The sequence below is a fragment of the Macaca thibetana genome, chromosome 4, assembly GCF_024542745.1.
Source record: "Macaca thibetana thibetana isolate TM-01 chromosome 4, ASM2454274v1, whole genome shotgun sequence".
Taxonomy (NCBI): domain Eukaryota; kingdom Metazoa; phylum Chordata; class Mammalia; order Primates; family Cercopithecidae; genus Macaca; species Macaca thibetana.
Window position 1 is genome coordinate 89,904,147 of NC_065581.1, and position 13,735 is coordinate 89,917,881.

At 34.2% G+C, this 13,735-nt stretch overlaps 1 pseudogene; it reads right to left on the reverse strand.

The window, feature by feature from the left end:
- Positions 1 to 267: 267 nt before the first annotated feature.
- On the reverse strand, positions 268 to 1,321 carry LOC126953423 (cyclic AMP-dependent transcription factor ATF-1-like; annotated as a pseudogene).
- Positions 1,322 to 13,735: the final 12,414 nt, after the last annotated feature.

Genomic DNA, 13,735 nt, shown 5'->3' on the forward strand with positions numbered 1-13,735 from the left:
ATTTAGAAAATTCATATTGCTGCGAGTTTATTTCTTGCTTCTTGAGTATGTTTAATTTGTACAAAGCTTTCATTCATGCTAGTAGCTGCCTTGGGGTCATTTTTTACTTAATCTTCTGTCACCAGATAAATTGTACAAGATTCTTATCCTTGAGTTGCAAAAGCCTAAATAAAAAGTTTCACTTTTAACCTTTTAATTTATAAAATTCCACTAAAATTTTTATTTAATTTTTATGAAGGTCCACAAAAATATATTCTTTCTTAAGAATCAAGCACTTTTATTCAAATAAATATTCTTCAAAGTTTTTAACTCTTCTATTAGAGTTTTATTTTTATTTTTCATAATGATAATTTGATTTTCTAGGCTTTTCACATATTCTTTCTTCTGTAATATTCTCAAATGGCTTTTCTTGTCTGAAATATTTTTGCTGTTTTTGGTTGTTTACTCTTCTAAACATTTTAGATCAACTTGTCAAGTTCATCAAGCAGCCTATATTTCATTAACATCATTTCTCCTTTCAACTGGGGGTCTTCTGTATTATTTGTTTGACATGTAAGAGTCATAGAAGATGTCATCATCATTGTTTGTGGCAGAGAAGGTAGTTTGGATCTGATATGTCTGCATATCTCCTGATGCAGTCTGTACAACCAACTGATTGCTGGACACAAGTATTTGCTGTCCATCAGAGACCTGCATATACTAGAGAATAGTTTTACCTTGCATATACTAAAGACCTATCAGAGACCTGCATATACTAGAGAATAGTTGTACCTTGCTGAGTATTGCCTGAATTTGTCATAGTTAATTATGTCTGAAGTCTCTGGACTCTAGCTGTGCCTGGAATGGCCAATGGTGAGTCTCCACTTGGGACAAAGGCAATGTACTATTCGCTGCCCTTGTGAGAGATAGGAGTGGAACAGACAGAAGTGACAGCAAAAACTCCAGGGTTTTCTTCATCTCCTTTTCTGTCCCATACATCTTCAGAAGACAGGTCTTTTAAAAATTTTCTGTAAGATGAATGCTGTGCTAGGATCCTGTAGGCTTTCCATAACGAGCCTAAGCTGTCAGATGGGTCCTGAGACTCCTCACCTTCTGATAAAGATCATACTATTGGCACATGTGGTGGGTGAATTACAGAAGACTGAGCTGTCTGGATGACATCCTGAATCTGTACTTGCTCTCCAAGAAGAGGTACCATTGTCATTAGTACAGATCATCTTAATGCCATCTGTTTAGTAATATGAGAAATATGAGCTCCCTGAACTGCTGAACCAAATTGAGATGCAGTCTCTGATGTGTTACATTTGCGAGAATCTTCCATAATCAACTCTTGGGGGTCAAGTGGGGTGAAGAGAATTAGTCTCACTTACAAGTCAACTGTCCTAGACTACATTTTCCTTACCAATTAGGACCACCCCTGGCCTCCCCCAACCACACTTTATATTTTTGATGTCACAATTTACATTTTTTGCATTGTGCATTTTTTAAAACTTATTACAGTTATTATTATTTTTAATCATTTTGTATTTTAACCTTCATACTAAATATATGAAAGATTTATACACCATCATTAGAGTATTACAGTATGTTGTATTTGACTGTGTATTTACTTTTACCAGTGAGATTTATATGTTCATATTTTCCTGCTACTAGTTAGCATCCTTTACTTTCAGCTTAAGGTGCTTTCTTTAGCATTTTTTGTGAGACAGGTCTGGTGGTAATAAACTCTCTCAGCTTTTATTTATCTGAAAAAGCCTTTATCTCTCCTCTATTTCTAAAGGACAGTTTTGCTATTTAAAGTATTCTTGAATGGCAGTTATTATTATTATTATTATTATTCAGCACTTTGAATACATAATCTCAGTCTCTCCTGGCTTATTAGGTTTATACTGAGAAGTGTGCTCTTGGCGTTATTGGGGCTCCTTTATCTGTAATATGATTATTTTCTCTTGATGCTTTTAGGATTCTCTCTTTGTTCTTTATTTTATTTTATTTATTTACTTTTTAGAGATGGGGTCTTCCTCTGTTGCCCAGGCTGGAGAACAGTGATGTGTTCATGATTCATTGCAGCCTAAAACTCCTGGTCTCAAGTGATCCTTCCATCTTAGCCTCCCAATAGCTGGGACTATGGGTATGTACCACTATGCTCAGCTAATTATTTTTTGCACATACAGGGGTCTCGCTTTGTGGCCGAGATTGGTTGTGGACTCAAGCAATCCTCCTACCTTGGCCTCCCAAAGTTCTGGGATTACATGTGTGAGCCACTGTGCCTGGACTGTTCTTGTATTTGATAGTTTAATCATAACATGTCTTGATGTAGTCTTGTTTTTATTGAATTTTACTGACGACTTTTGACCTGTACCTGGATATTTATATCTTTATCCAAATTTGGAAAACTTTCTACAATTTCTTTTAACAAGTTTTCTGGTCCTTTGTTATTTTCTTCTTTATGAAAATTTTCTGGTTTGAGTATTTGCTGTTGTGATCCTGTCTCACAAGTTGCACAAGCTTTATAGTTCTTTATTTATTTATTTATTTATTTTTTCTCCTCTGACAGTATATTTTGAAATAACCTGTCTTCCAGTTCACAGATTCTTTCTTCTGCTGGATCAGTTCAGCTATTTAATACTTTCTATTGCATTTTTTCTATTTTGCTTATTGTATTTTTTAGCTTCAGAATTTAGATTTCAATTTTTAAAACAATTTTTTCCTCTCTATTCAATTTCTTGTTTTGATTGCTTATTGTATTCCTGATTTTGTTGAATTGATTTTATATATTTTCTTTAAGTTCATTGAGATTCCCTTAAAGAATTGTTTTAAATTCTTTTTCAGGCAGTTTATACATCTCTGTTTTCTTAGTGCTCCTTATTGGTACTTTATTCTGTTCCTTTGATGATGTTCCCGATTGTTCTTAATCTTTATGGCTGTACATTGGTGTCAGTACATTTGGAGAAGTAAGGACTTATTCTAGTCTTTGCATATTGGCTTTATCTGGAAAAATTCATCACTAGTCAGCCTGTTCAGAAATTTTGGGCCAGGCTTCTAGTATTCTTCATGGGCCGACTTTCTGCTAGAGTCCTTGGGCAGGCTGACTGGTGCCTGGGTGAGCAGGTGCATAAGCCTGGCATCTGGGTCCATGAGATTGTGCCTGGAGCCTGGATCTACTGGGGTGGACTTGTTGACTGGGTCTATAAGGGCAGGCCAGGAGCCTGTATCCACAGGATGTAGCCTAAAGTTTGTCTCTACAGAGGTTAACTTGGTGCTGGTGTGGGCTTTGAGCCTGGTTCTGCAGGGGTAGCCCCAAAACTTTAGCCTATTGGGGTTGTTCTGGAACTGGAATCTACTGGGGTAGTCCTGGACCCTGGACCCACTGGATCCTGGAGCCACTGTGACTGGCCTGGATCCTGGAGCTGTCCTGCTGCTAGGGTAGGGCTGAAGCCTAGGGCTATGTGAGCCCACCTGGCTCTATACTGGCCTGGGCCTGGGTTGGGCCTGGAGGCTGGGGCCACAGAGACTAGCCTAGAGCATGGGTCCATGGATTGTCGACTTGATGTCTAAGGCTACAAGAGCTGGCCTGACACCGGTGAACCTAAAGCCTGGGGCTGCTGGGGTAGGCCTGGACCTGTTGTGGACTTAAAGACTGAATCTGTGGGGTCAGCCTAAAGCCTGGGGTCAGGAATGTCAGCCTGGATTGAGAGTATGTAGGAGCTGGACTGGTGCTGGAGTCAGACTGAAGCCCAAGGCCACTGGTGCCAGCCCAGTGCTGGGGCCTGTTCAGAGGCTAGAGCCTGCCCAGGGGCTATAGTAATGCAGACTGTTGGTGGGATGGGCTCACAGAATGAGTCTTCTGGGTAGGCCTGGAGACTGGGGCTGTGTGATCCAACCTTATGCTGGAGTGGGCCTAGAAGTTTACTCTGTGGATATAAGGCTATAGTCTAGGGCCATGGGGACCTATATGATGCTGGATTTTACTGGGAGAGTCCCAGTGTTGATCAGAGGCAAAGTCCTGTGCTTGCTTCCTTCTCCTTCACCCAAGCAGAGGGTTCTCTCTCCATGTTACACTGCCTGGGATTGGGAGGGAGAAGGATGATGCAGGTAATGTTAAACTGTCCTTCCTACTCTCTTCAGTGTGTCTTTTCTTATTTCTGTGCTACATTCCTGGGCTGTAGTCTCTAACCTGGATTCCTTAGTTTTTTGTGAAGGTGTTTTCAAGCATGTGTACTTATTCAAATTGATGTTTTTGCAGGGGATGAGCACTGCAAAGTCCTGTTCTACTATCTTGCTGACATCTGACTTGTAACTTATTTACCTACTTCTGTGTTAAAACTATGTTGATTATAAAATCTATACAAAAAGTGAAATGGAAAATAATGAGATAAAGATTGAGCAAATGACGTTTGATTTATGAACACAAAAAGTTACTCTAAAAATATATTATTAATAACATTCTAACAGCTTGCTTTGTAAATGTCTTCCTATTTGTGATGCTTTCATTTAATTATTTAGTAATATCCCAAGGCACATCATAAATTTGTTGCTGTGTTTATTCTCAACATTTGAAGGTATAAAACTGTGGAATAATCTTCTCAATAATTAAAAAATGGGGGGCTGACTTTTTGACAATTCTGCTTAGATTCTCATGTGTATGTAATGTGTCTGATTATTGGGCTATACTGGAAGTATATCAGTTATGCCATTTTTTCTTTTGCTTACATTTGCAAAATCATATTATTTTCAGTTGTATTTTCTTAGCAGAAATCTTTTAAACTACTTGTTCATATAAAAAGCCAGGGAATGTGCTTAGAATATGAAAACTTCAGTATGTAGCAATATGTTAAATATGACAGAAACTTAGGTTATCATCATCCAACCTTCTGTGTTAAAGAACTCACATTCACTCTGCCTTTAAAACCTGGCTGGGTTATAAGTTAATCAATATTATAAATATTAATGAGATTTAATATAGCTTAATTGTATAGATAGAAAATGTAAGTCCTCTAATATTTTCTTTTCCATTTCAATGACTCTAATCATCTTGTGCAATCCCAGATGAAAACACCTCGTTTTATAGACTACCATTATTTATGTGAATGACTTAACTGGAGACATATGAAGTGTGATCATGAAATTTGCAGATGACACTAAATAGGATGGACAATTATCATGCTAGATGAAGTTTTAATTCAGTCCTAATTCAAGCACAAAATTTCTCAAGATGATTGGGAACAGGAGGGTACAGGTAGAATCTGCCAGTTACCAGTGGTTCGTGGTTCAGTTATTAATGATGTTGAATATGGGCACGGGGGAAGATAAATCTCAGAAAGGAATTTATTGGGAATGTGGGGTGACAGGTTAAATAAGTAAATACCTGCAATGATAGACGTTCCTACTGATATTGAGATATTAAGTATGTAAGAGGTAGATACCACTCTACTGTGTATTTAAAGAGGTCTAGTTTGTTTTGTTATGTGAGTAGGAGCCATTCACAATGCTTTTGTACATCTAAGCATATTTATTCGATGGTGTAAGCCTTATGATGTAATCAAATTGCCTTGAGCTATATTAGGTCTTACCCATGTAAATGAGCCTCCTCTCTTTAGGTACAACTTTTCTTTCTTCCTAAAGACATGAACAGTAATTTCAAAAAGCTGAAGTTGTTTATGCTGGGAAAGAAATGTGAGAAAACACCATATGGTCTTAAAATATGTGAAAGACTGTAGAGCAGAAAAGGGAATATGCATAACATGAAAATTTCCAGAGGGTAGAACTAAAATCAATGAGAGGAAATTATTATTTAAGCAAACATAAGAGAAAAAATATTTTTGTAACACTGATGGAACTACCTAAAAAAAATTGTGCTCTGTCCTGTCTTGTAAGGTAGAGTGTTGAAGTAGAGAGAATGGTCGCTTGATCACAGACTTCATGTAATAATTCATGCCATAGTGTGTGGAATAAATTTACTCATCATTACGAGATTTTCCTGCTGTAAGATTCTGTGATTCTACAAATCAATTTATACTTGAGAAAACTTTATTTTTATATTTGCCTTCTGGAAGTCCTCATTAACTTGTTATATGTTTAAAAGAGAAACAAAAAAGAATTCAAACTATATTACCATATACATTAATTAAATCTTTTCTTTAATAGCATATAAATAATTTACACAAAAATGTTTTATTTCACTGGGTTTAATTGTACACTCTCTCTACCACCTAAAGAAACACACATGAATCTCTCTCTGAACACTGAAATAAACCTACATTACTAAGTACAAAGTTTCTGTTTCAGTGAAAATTTACGAAGTGTACTTTAAATTTATAATTGTTTCAGAAGAGGCTTAACATTTGGTTGTTTTCAGACTTTTTTTCCTTCTTGGAGTTAATCTTGGGTAATCTGAAGAATTTACCACAGCCAAATTCATCAGAATCTGCTTTCCTTAACTCATTAAATGACCTTTAGAAAGTAATTTATCAACTGTATATATAGTTCAGTGTCTCCCTCCATGTAAGTTCTATTTTCTGCTAAATATAGGAATTTAGACTAACTCTTCAAGATATCACTAGAATCAAGTCTTAATGACATCACTGAAAAATTACAGCTTCTAGTACATTCACTTCTATTCATTCTGTAAGCAAGCAGCAAGTTTTTCAGTAGCAGAGCTTTGTTCTTGTTCTACGGGAATATTTATATTCTAGGAACGTTTATGTTCTATTTTAGGTACTGTTTGTTTGGGTACTATCAGGTTTTCTTTCTAAATAACTCTATTGCATACTTTTCCTCAAAGCCTACTTGTTTTGTTCAATTTTTTTTCAAATTAGAAAATTTCAAACTCAATAATTAAATTTGACGGGTTCATTTTACTGGCAATTTTCTATTTAATAATAGTAACATTTCTGTGTTTATTTTTGTTTTTCATGTCATTAATATCAAATCCATTAAAATACCATGACAGTCATTAATTTGCTAGTCTGTAGTAATTTGGTAAATAACCTGCTGTCATTAGTAATTTTTATCTTACGTGAGAAAAGTGTATTTGGATTTTAATAATACTTTTTGACATTTATCTTCAAGAAGACAAAATAAAGCTTACAAATCTAGAAAGGTGGACTAAAAAGAAACAAACACCACTTCACATTCAGATTTAAATTTAGAAAAAAAAAAAATAAACTTGACCCTAGTTTCATAGTGTATCTTTAGCTCTTATTAATTACTTACAAACTTTTTTCAAAAATGGAAGAGATAAAATTATGTTTTCATGAGGAAAAAATGAATAAATCTAGGCTTAAAAATTAAAGTCAGTTTCTGCAACACTTTTGCTGAAAGAGGGACAGTGCTACCTCTTTCCTCAGAATGAGAAAAAAGGATGCCAATATCTGAAGAGTTAGACTGTTTTTATTCAAATACAGGAGAATTGTTGCCTTTTAGGCTGCAACTGACACTGGAATTTTTAGTAAGCCCTAATCAATCACAACTCTTGAAAGCAGCTATTACAATGTGATATGAAAGTCAGACTGTGTGACATGAACTTTCCAAAAACCAGTGCTGACAGCTGCTCTCTTCAAGGGCACTCATTTTCTTCCCCTTTGCTTGAAAAAAAAGAAAAAAAGAAAGAAATAGATGGAGAATGTGAATCTTCCAAGTTCCAAAAATGTTATTTTACCTGTAAATTTTTTGGATATATTGAATCAGTATTTTATAAATAATATCTGCAAACTGACTTAATGTACTCAAAACAGACACAATGTGAAGGCTGGCAAACATTGACAAATCAAAAATAATTAATGACTGTTTCTTCTAAAGAAATCCACCTAGAGTAATATTAGCTTTAAGTGTATGTCAATAAATAAAGTTTTACAGAATCATATATAATGAGGTTCACAGATATATGACCAATATAAAGTTTATTTTGATTAGGATAGGCACAATGCATGCTTCTTATCCATTTTCTATTCCTATTTATTAATCAAGGAAAGTAATTATACTTCTACATAAAAATTGGAGAATGTAGATGGTGTTTAAATGTGACAATAAATAACCAGCTGGAAACGAAAGAAAACAGACTTCTAGCAGGCCATCCTAAGTAAACAAATGGCTCAGTAAAATTGTCTGTAAATAGTAAATCTCAAAAACAATAAATGTTTTATTTTGGCAGTTACATTAAGGAAACGAATAGTTTGTTTTTTGAATTCCTTCATTTTTTCCTCTCTCTTTCTTTATTCTACCGGATCACATACACAACTGCGGTAGGAGGCAGATGAGATAGATTACTATTAAAGGGATTTAGAATATGGCATGAAAAATATCCTATTTTGGAGTGAGGATTATTTTGAACTGAAGGTAACTGAGGAACAGCAGATACATGAGGAGCTCTCTGCCCTCCCGCTATCTGCCTAAAAGCAGAGCATAAATTTCCCTTTGTAATGGTGACATAAATTTTCATTTGTAAAGGTGTGCCCTTGCCTGTACCAGGAAGATGAGGACAACTTCAAAGACTACTCTTCTCACTGGAGATTTGAGTCTGCATAACAAACTTTACTAAACAACATTTATTTATCATAAATGTGCTAGTCACCATCCTACAATTTACCTCACCTAGTAGCCCAAGCACCCCTTTCCTTTGTCGTCACTTTTCTATGATGTATTACATTTTTTAAAAAATGACATTGAAGCCCCCAAGTTTAACCACTTCTTTGGGTTTTCATTTTTATGTGAAGCCCTTGTGTACACAAAAATATTAATAAATTTGTTTGTGTAACATGTCACCTGTTAATCTGTCGTTTGTCAGTTTAATTTACAGGCTTCAGGAATAAACCTAAAAAGGTACAGGAAACATTTATCTTTTCCTTCCCTATAGTATTACTATTTAACCAAGGTTTTATATGATATTAATGTCATAAGACGATGAGAACATGTTCAGATTTCTATAATTTTGAAACACGTACCTAACATACTTCAGGTTAAGTATGAGGCTTTCACAAATCAGATTAGGAAATGCAAAGGATTATTTTACAAATGTTTAATATTTTTCCCTGTAGAGAACATGATTTAGTAAGTATGATATTTTGACTCATAGAACCATTACATATTTTCCTCTGTTGTTTATTAACAAAAAGTTTCTAATTAGCATTGAAGATATAATAAATATCCATAAACATCACAGACTAAATTTGGTTGACATGTTTTCAAACGATTTTATCTTCCTGTCGATTCTATATTATATTCACCTTTTAGTGAAATAAATGCTGACAAAAAGGTGACTGTATTATAGAAAGTCAAAGGTTAGTTTCCACATATATAGCTGGATATTTGAAATAAAATTAAAGGCTTTATAGTAATTTATGTTCATAATGTATATATTTCATTTGTGTGTATGTAACATGAAATTATATTTACATAAATGTATGCAACATATATAGAGATTTATATTTGAATAATAGTAATTAAACACAAATACAATCTTGTGTTTCAAAATCACGTTTTGGTCAATGACAGACTGAATATAGGAGAATAGGCTCAAAAGATTATAATTGAGCTGAAAAATTCCTACCACCTAGTGATGCCCTAGCCTTCTTAATGTGGTAGTACAACGCACTACCTTTTCTATGTTTAGATATGTTTATATAAATACTTACCTTTGTGTTACAATTGCCTACATTATTCAGTACATTAACATGTTGCACGTATTTGTAGCCTAGGAACAATATGCCATACCGTTTAAACTTGGTGTGTGGTAAGTTATACCATCTAAGTACACTCTATGAGGCTTGCAAAACAGTGAACCTGCCTAACAATGCATTTCTCAGAATGTATCCCATGTACATATATACAACTGTATATGTACTAGAGATAATTATTATACGGTTTGAAACGTATTACATTGAAATTTTGAAATATAATTATTTTTGATTTATTGTTATTTATGTTATATATTACATATAGATATGTAATACATACATATATGTGTATATATGTACATATGTGTAGTTTATAGTAACTATAACATTTTTTATCACTAGTTACAGCTTTTATTTCTTTTGTTACTAGTTATAGATATTTTTGGTGACATATACTTCTGTGAGCATAGACATCAGTGACTAAGGGGTAAAAATGTTTTTTGTCTTCATACTGTTTCCAGAGATTACAAGAAAAATAATCTGTAAATAACATTTTTTTTTAGTTCTACCTCTTCCTTTCTGTCGACATTTTATTCATTGTACAAAATAAGCAAAAGCAACTAGATGGATGCCAAATAAATGGTCTGAAATTGAGAAAAACTGATTAAAGCAAATTTTTAATCTGAACAATTTAAAATGCAACCATTTTTATCTGTGAAAGTCTAAAGAAAAAGATAATATGAGTTAAATGTGGGGTGAAGGGAGGTGAGGGAGTTTTAATCACTGAAAACTCTCATTAATAAAACAATAAATTCCTAATTATGTAGGAAATTTCTTCTTCAGGATTAACTTCTCTAATAGCATTTTAGCAATTGTGTTTAAACAATGATAATGTAATACTATTGCTTAGCTTGGATAATTTATCATCATCCAGGGATAATGGTTTATCCTCAATAATGCTTTTTAGCACCATTTCTACATTTCTAAAATTTTTAGGAGAGCAACTTTGATATATGGCTAGAGTTAACAATAAAGTGTTCACATCTGAGTTGGGGAATTATTAGGATCTTAAAGACCTATAGAGAGGGTGCGCAGAGTTGTCCTGACTTCACTGGACTTGGATTTCTCCTCATGCATGATACAACCTATTCGCTAAGAAATGGTGCACTGGTTATAATGCATCTCTAGGTCTGAAAAACAAAAACAAACAAACAAAAAACCAGAAATTGTCCTCAGTGTTTATATATTTGAATTTGTGGCCAATCTTTGCCTCTGTTTCAAAAATTTATTTTTGCCATCCCAGAATCTCTTTTCTTATGGTGGTTCGTATTCTTTATAAGACAATTTTATACGGTCAAAATACTATCTCTTTTATTTTTGATAAATTAATATAATTCTAGTGGCAGAATTATAGCTCACAGCAGCCTCAAACTCCTGGGCTCAAGGCAACCCTCCCACTTCAGCCTCCCGAGTAACTAGGACTACAGATGCATGCCACCTATCCAGCTAATTTTTCCTTCTTTCTTTTTTTGTACAGAGGAGAGTCTCACTACATTTCCCAGGCTGGTCCTGAACTCCTGGGCTCAGGGATCCTCTTGGCTCAGCCCCACCAAGGTGCTGGGATTACAAGTATGGACCACTGTATCTGGCTGGAAATATTATTATTTTATAACTGAATATTAGTTTATGAGACTAGGAAAACAAATATCCCAGCAAACTCTTTAATACCATTACAGTTTGGATTACAGTAGCATTGAAGCCTCAAAATTCTTGTATGTATGCAAAATCAAAATCTCATCTTGATTCTTAATATCAATACAAGGAGACATAATGTAGATATCCCAAGAAAAGCAATTTTTCATGATTATCTTTGAAATAAATCTTGTAAATATCTACAGTTAATGAATCCAAGCCTGTTTAGAGGGTTTGTTTTCCTCTCTCAGTTTTGCGCTAGCCCATCCTCCTCTTGAAATCCAGCCTTCTTAGGAAAGTCAAGTCACCTCACCACAAAACAGGGTTTCAATCCAAATTTTTTTCTTCAGAGAAGAGATAGTTAAGCTTATGGCTTTTTAAATGCTGTGCCTGCTGTCAAGCAGTTGTAGGTACACAGGGAACATACCAACATGCCAATGAAAGAGGCCAATCAGTAGAAAATTTGTTTATTTGGAAATAATGTTTGCTTGGTTTGAAGTAGAAAGTCTATATGAGAGCTAGGGCTTGTTTTTGGTTTTTCCTTTTTATATTTTGAACATGCTAAGAAAAAAGAAAATTAATATTTTAAACTCTTAAAATGCAGTTGCACATATTGATAGGTAGGAAGGCAATATGTTGTCATAGAGGATTCAATAGGGTTCTGAAGACAGGAGACCAATTATTAACCTGGTTCACTTGCTCTATGCTTTGTTCTGGTCCCAAACGCCTCAACACTGAGTTTAGTTATGAAATAAAGAGCATCATCTTCACAATCTCTAAGAGTCTCCCTAACTCTAAAGTGCCCTTGATTAATTTATTAAAAGGGTCTTCATTAAAAACAATTAGCATTACTGGGATCTGGGTAGAAGGTTGGTAACTGAAATTCTAGTTTTTATGTTGAGGGGCAATCAAATGATTTGAGGCATCTTTCTGTTTTTTTGTTTTTTCTTTTTTCTTTTTGAAACATAATTGTAGTCTCTCATTTACTACGTAACAGTTTTCATTACATTCACCAAAATTGATTGTTAACGACAGAAATTCTTCACATTACACAAAGTGTAAAAGTTGACTATTTTAAGTGAGACTCACAAATGACTGACATAATTGCAAGAACATCTTATATGGTAAAAACAAATTTTTTTTTCTCCAAATGTTATGTGATTAAACTAAATGTTGTGGTAAATAAGCGTTATAGAAACAAGACATTCTATTTCTAGAAAGGTGTTCTACTTTTTAAAAAATCTGCAAGAGTCAAACAGCTGTTGCCTATCTGAAGTAATTAATTATAAAGATTTAAGGTAGACTTTCTTTTTAAATAAATAACATACAAAGACGATAAGAGTTTCTCTATTATGTAGCTATATTTTTGTCCAACAATGTAATATTTTTATACAAAACCTCCCTTGACTATTCTTTTTGTAATCATAATACTAAAACGTAGTTCCTTTTTTCTTTTACTAGCAAATCTTACATATTTACATAGGAATGGTTTGTCCTGGATATGCTAAAATTTGACAAATAGGATTATAATGGATTTTTCTGAACAGAGAAATCCTCACAATCAAAGAAAGAGCAACATAATAGGGTTTCTTCAGTAAGGCTCAATTCAGTTCAAGATAATCATATCAATATGTTACAAATTGAATACTCTTCCTGCTTCAGTGAGAAAAACCACAAAATACATAAAGGCCTCAGTGCTGACGACATTTTGGTTTAAATTATTTTCTTTTGTAGACCATGTGTGTTCCTTCTCCTGACAGACTACAGATCCCATGAAGGCTATTATGTCTTTAGATTTGCCTTGTTAAGGGTCAGTGGTATAATTATAAGAGTTTGCACAGCTAAGTTGGTAGGTGGTATATTTATTTAATTGTTTACCACTTGACTGTGAGCCAGCTTTAGCAGAACGAAAGCCTGGTATGAATGTATGTTCAAGTCTATCATAATTTATGGGTGTCCCAATTTGCTGCAGCCATATCAGCTGGCCGAATCATGCCACAGTGACCCAGGAATGCCTAGGTCTTAGCATGTGGCTTGTTCATGTCCAGTAATAACCAACGAACCTTACTACTGCATGAGCCTCTCAGTATTTGTTTGTTATATGCATAATTGAGTTACTCTAGTTACCATATGCATGTATAAATCACAGGAACATTATTTAATTATGTAAAATTAAGTATCAAGTATATGTGATGTTGTTTCTGAATTAACTTAGGTAATATCTAAAGTGTATATATAAATAGGGCTTCCTTTTAAAACATTATTTGAGAGTACAGCAGGCATCACACAATATTGATTTGTCTTTTTTCCCTCCTTCTTTGACAGACTTATTCATAAAATCTGATTTTTTTCCTCTCTTCCACAGACTCTTAAAATGTATACAATTTCTGAGCTCGTATTTTGGGCCCAGATTCATGGGAGATGTTTAG